The sequence below is a fragment of the Gadus morhua genome, chromosome 4 (assembly GCF_902167405.1).
Source record: "Gadus morhua chromosome 4, gadMor3.0, whole genome shotgun sequence".
Lineage (NCBI taxonomy): Eukaryota > Metazoa > Chordata > Actinopteri > Gadiformes > Gadidae > Gadus > Gadus morhua.
The window spans coordinates 28,871,680-28,878,254 of NC_044051.1; positions in this window are offsets into that span (position 1 = coordinate 28,871,680).

Consider the following 6,575-nt stretch of genomic DNA (forward strand, 5'->3'; position numbering starts at 1 on the left):
ATTTTTGGTGTGACTGTCCCCACAGGTCAGTCAGAGTACTACGTCAGATCACGTTTGTTCACGCGAGATTTCTTGCTTGAGGGACAAGATTCTAGTGCGTCTGAAGACAAATCTTTATGTGTGTGGTGTGCTGTGTTTAGAATATCGCAGGACACCACACACAATACGATCACAACTGTTAATGTTAATGTTAATGTGTGGGGTCTCTCACAGATAAAAAATCGGTTGAGATTTATAAAATCTTTATGTGTGTGGCAGGCTTAAGTCACTTGCCTCGGATGCAAGATAGGGCCCGACGTCACACAAGCGTCAATCGCGTACTCGTTCATATTTCTAGCTTTTATGTATTTTCTGTGATCTTAGATACATAAATAAGTGGGTAGATAAGCGGGTGGGGGGGATTTGAATTTGAGTGGCGCATTACATTTCTTTCTGCTTTCGATGCAGTTTTACTGGAGCCAATCACCCCCTGGCGCGCTATTGGCTGGTTTAACCCAATAAGGACAGGGAAGCGACGGCAAGCAGCTTTTTGATCGTTGGTCTGATTGGTTGAAGGACTATCCAATTGAGTGCAGAGTCATTTGAACTACGGCAGATCTCGCCTCTTGATTCACAGCAGCCTCCCGTGTAATCTACGATGGAGCTGCCAGGAAAATTTCCTCACATTCCCGCGATCACTTCACGGTTGAGACCCAGACCATAGTGATACGTGGTCGTTTTCGCTTGAAATCCTCAATAAGGTAAGTTAAGATTACCATTTGTGGCATTTAGTCTGCAGACAGAGGGACACTTAGCTAACCAAATGCTTATGAAATTCTTGCAGTTTGGTACAACACCAGTGCTAAGTGCTACCTATCAGATTCAGTACCTAGTCGTTCTGCGCAGGCGCATGATGACATGTGTAAAATTGTAATATCAATTGTACCCCTGAAATCTCCAATAAAGACGTTTTAATACAGCATCAAATTATGCTCCCGATATTCTTATGTGTCAGGAAGTGTATTTAATCTATAGACAAACTGCCTCTATCAAACGATGCTCCAACTACAGAATCACGTTGTTGTACACCACTACTCACTCCATGTACACTGTAAGAATATGGGGAGCATAATTTGATACTGTATTATTATAACATCTTTATTGGAGATTTCAGGGGTACAGTATGTGTATTTTATACCACACCACGGATCAATAGTGTAACCATGCGCATGCGCGGAACAAAGTAGGTAGCATAATATGATAGTTAGCAGAAATTGGCAGAACACCCAGCTTGACGGAGTAAAAGAAGACATGGCGAGGAACGGAAAGCTACGGTATGAAGCTATCCTTTGTTTAGACAAAGTTGATTTTTCGCGCCTTGTAGTGCTAGCACTACCATTGCAAGCTTGTGCAACAGCATTATAGTTAACAGATAAATGAAATGTTGGAACTGCACGCGACATCTTTGTTGATTCCCGCCCGATTTCGTCGATATTAGCAGGTTGTGGTCATTGCACATCCAAAGGCAAGCGAAATTAATGCATCTTAAAACTGTAAAAGCCCATTAAATCATAATCTACTCTGAATGAAAGGTTAAATGTGACATCAAGTTACAGAAGCTACAGCTGGCTCACAATGGCATTTTATAGCAAGGCCGATAGCCCCGTCGGCCTGTTGAGTTAGCCAAGTAGCCTGCTAATGTTTGCACTATTCTTGCTGTCTTCATCATACTTCGTGGTGTTGAATTAAACAATTACTAGACTTGAGTGTTAAGTGTAATTTGCCTCTGCCTATAAGCACATATCCTTTGAGTTACATTAGTGTTTAACCAGCTAGTTCATTAGCTATTGGCTCATTAGCTAACGCCTGGATATCGTTGTCATGATAGTACTATAGCTAATTTAAGATTTATCGAATGTTATCGATATCAGAATAGTCTATTTTACTAAAATTAAAAATACAAACATTGAAAATAAATAGCTACTTCAAATTTACTTACCTTACCTAATAATTTATAATTCTAGTAATTGTTTTAAGAATTTCTTCTGTCTTCTATCTCTTTCTCTCCTGTCTCAAAACCAACAAAGGCAAATTTGGAAGTACTGGGTATTTAACCGTCTTTATTTCACGAGCTCTAACTTTGGGAGTACTTGGCATTTAACCGTCTTTATTGCACGAGACCTCTGAGGCCTGGTTCTATAAACGCCATCGCATTTGCGGGTGCCCTATGGTTGACAAACGCGACACGCGCTACCTTGCCAGCGGTATTTCACAAATTATTTCCCAGATTCTGGGAAATAAGTTTTGTATTGCTGTTGTAACAGCAATACAAAATCATCACTTGGTTTTAATGGCATACCAACAGTGAGTAAACGGGAAGGGACAGAAACAGAGGATTTGAGCCAGCGTTTCAACCATGTTTCTGTTCAATTGTTCCTTTTGCGTCACTTTTGGGCATTCTGTTATTCAATTTCGTTTTTGTTCAATTCAGCCACACAGAATAGACCATCTTGCAATGTACTGTGTAAAAACAAATATTAAAATTAAAATGAAACATTGACATGGAGATTCTTATTTCCTGTGTCATACTATATACAAATCTTAAAGGCAGCTTTCTGTAACTTACGATTACCACAGGTCATGTTTTAGGGATATCATTTTTTTCATGTGCATTTAATGCTGTCACAAATTATAACAATAGAATTACAACAAACTGTAAAACAAAGTGTGGAAATGGTGCCATCGACTTTTTTTTAAAGCAAAATAAGATTTAGGTAAGCATAGACAATCGACTCTTAATCAAATGTTATATCGAAAAGGAAAGCTTGCATTAACAATGTTTGGTCTTCTCTGTGCCAAGTATTGCACAGGCTGCAGAGGGCATGGAGATTACTTGGACCCTCCTCATAGCTGTGAGCTACTGGCATAAAATCAAGACCGATTTGGTCAAACTCTGTAAACCAGACACAATTGTTCTTGTATAGCTGTCCTCTCACACTTTTTCATTTTGCTTGAAGTGTTATCCAACTGTTCCTCAGTATAAGATATGTGTGTGTGTGAACAGAAAGTATTAAATACTTAAATTTTTTCTTTTTCCAGGGACCGAACTTAAAGGGGTAGTTCGGAATTTTGGACTTAGGGCCTGATTAGGGCCCTAAGTTTGAGCAATGATATTCTTTATCACTGGAGACAGTTTTCAACACATTTCATTCAGTCCTTCTAGTTGCAGAGTTCGCTCGTGCTAGGCTAGCGCACGGCAACGGGCAATGCTAGCCTGCTATTAAAAACAGTCTTACCCACTCCACAGTACACCCGAGGTAAATCAATTATAACGCCAGACTATAGATTTAAATGTCTGTGTTGATAGAATAATGTTAGAAATAAAACTAACCTTGCATCGCATGAATCATCGAGGGACTACTTTCTCAGCAGAAGCGGAATTTTACTATGCGCCGGTTAGTTTTGTAACCGAATCACGACACAAGAACGTAAACAGAGAAGCGTGGGACAGAAGCGCAATTGAACGACTAGGCAACATGGTGGTTCAGTGTGCTTTTAGAAATTGTAGAAATATACGCTACAGATGTGCACCACAAAGTTTCCACCAATTTCCAGTGTGAGATCCAGAAAGGACTCAACTGTGGCTTGTTGCTGCTGGCTTGGACATCAAAACACCGGCTCGTACATGTACGGTTCGTTGGATACAACAAATTCCTCATAATCGTCTTCAAAAGCAGATGCATCGCTAAGTCCTCCAAACGTGGCCATATCTTGTTAATTGAATACGCTAATAGAATTCCTTCGTTCACTGTACTCTGCGTTTGTAGCAATGACAGCGGCAGGTAAACAAACTAGAGCCGGTAACCTAGGTATCAGTCCGCCGCTGCCGTACCCCACTACCATGGAGCCTACTACCAGGAATATAACACTGCTGCTGTGACCCAGCAATTCCCTCAAAATGCAATGCAATGCAAGGTTGGTTTTATTTCTAACATTATTCTATAAACAGAAATTTAAATGTATAGTCTGTCGTTATAATTGATTTACCTCGGGTGTACTGTGGAGTGGGTAACACTGTTTTTAATAGCAGGCTAGCATTGCCTGTTGACGTGCGCTAGCCTAGCACGAGCGAACTCTGCAACTAGAAGGACTGAATGAAATGTGTTGAAAACTGTCTCCAGTGATAAAGAATACCAAAGCTCACTTGGGAATCAGGCCCTATGTCCAAAATTCCGAACTACCCCTTTAAGACGCCATTTGGGAGACATCCGGAATCAACAGGACATCTTCACAACCCTGACTCGGCATCAACAGTTGAGCCAGCCTCTCTGCAGCTTAAGGAGAACTTCAGCTTGATCGAAAACTGGGGGGCAATTAACTTTAGGGTCTATTTGTGTTTCCCTGTCCATTTTATACCTTGTGAATCACATGGGAATCACTGTTTTAATTGGGAGATGACGGCTAGTCGTTTTGCCAGGGGATCAATGTAGTCCTGGGGTTAACTAGTCATATTCTCATTTGGCTGTATTGTGTTTGTGTGCAGCCAGCACATAGAAGTTCAGGCAGTTGCATATCTATTTTACAGCATTCAAATTGTGATAGACATTACTCTTGATGTTTGAGGATTTCCCCTGCATCACATAATTGACGCATGAACTGATGTTGGATTGGGACCACTTAATGATTTTTTTTTTGAATAATTTGTTAAATGCAATAATTGAATTATAATATTTAAACTGGGGTTATAATGTGTGGTTATTTTCTCATGCAATTCCATACAACATATTGGTTCTGTGGAATTATTATACAATTAACTTAAAATTGCACTGGACAGCAATAACATTAGTTTGGATTGGATTCTGATTAGCAGTCAATAGCCGCGTTTACATGGACACATCTATGCCGCATAGATTTCTATGCGGCATAGAAAATGGTCATGTATACGCCTCATTCGGAATACAATTATCTGTTCGGCATAGATTCTATGCCGAATAGAATAGGTGGTGTAGTCCGTTTTAAATCGCCATGTATACACTTATTCCGCATAGATCGGGGTTTAACTTAGAGCAGACGCAGTAGTTCGCAATTGGTCCACTGAGCTCCGTCTGTACTTTTAAGCACACCGAACTTCACCGCTGTCAAGGAAAGTGGATTTATTGCCTGATTCACGTCTTTGTTATCGCTCCGTAAAAGTAGTCCGGTAAGCGTGTCCGGTTGCTAAGCGCCGGGACATGGGTGTTTATTAATGACGTGTTCGCGTATCGTATAGTGTCCGCACTAGTGGTGGTTCGGTCGCGAACTGATTCGTTCGAACGAACGAATCGTTAGAACGAACGAACCGAACTGGTTCTTCTCTCTCGTTCGTCTCGTTTGCCTCGTTCGTCTCGTTCGTGACTCAGAATTGACTCCTCCCAGACTCACGACTCGCTGACAGTTCGTTCACTCACTCACTGTGTGAGTGGTGAAGACGAGGGACCGAGGCGACTCACGAGAGCCAGACAATCGTATGCAAGCCAGTAAATAAACCGATTTCTTGGGGGAAAAAACTAAAGGGCTTAGTGAGCGTACGATAATACGATTAAATATCAGTGAAATGGTAAATGCATGTTGTCTTTGTATTTTCTGTGTCATGCCAGATTAATAAAATATTTAAATGTGTCGTCAATCTGTCTTGTTCTTTCATGGTTCGTTCTGCTGCACGCGACCTTGGACCCCCACCATGGTGGATCTTGATCGATTCTTGAGTGGGGGTGGCCATCTTCACAATAGTGTTGTTACTGTTAACCCAAGAAAAATTAAATATGCCCAGAATAAACACAACTGTACACAAATTACTTTTAAACTCCATCATTGCTAAATCAAGTCTATTATCTTGCTGATTTGTTAAGCTTCCGAGAATCAACTACCCCCCCCACCCACCCCTCTGCGTTTGATTTGTCAAACTTCACCTTGAATGTGGGGAAGGGGGCATTTTGATCCTTGGCCTATTGATTTAAGGAAATGTCATTATGCATACATTAAATAAAGCTGTTGAATAACTCAAAGGCCATTGAATAAAGATGCTAATGTGGAAATTGCAATAAGTGAAGAACACAACTTTGCACGTTGAGCACACAGCCGCGTGACTCGTTTATTTTGTCAAAGAGAAAAGACGGAAATCAAAGCGTGCTGAAGGTAAACAAATCCCGCATGGGCTCTGACGTCATGAGACGCCGTAATCCTTAAAGGGACCGCGATCCCTGAACCACCAAGACAGTAAATGACATGCAGTAAACTACATTGTCGTTTACTGCATGTCATTTACTGTCTTGGTGGTTCAGGGATCGCAGTATTTTGTTATGTGTTGTTCTTTCAATTGTGTTGTCGTTACGACAACACAATTGAAAGAACAACACATAACAAAATACTGTAGGTGAATTATGTTACACTCACTACACACGTCCCCCCAGAATTCACCATCAGAAGAAAACAAGAACAAAACAGTCATCGCCGGGGCGGGCGTATTAACCGGCCACAACGGCTGCGTCGTACAGGGGGTCGAGGAGCCACGGTTGCGGCAGGCGTCCCGCCATGACACGGGTATGGGGCATGGAGTG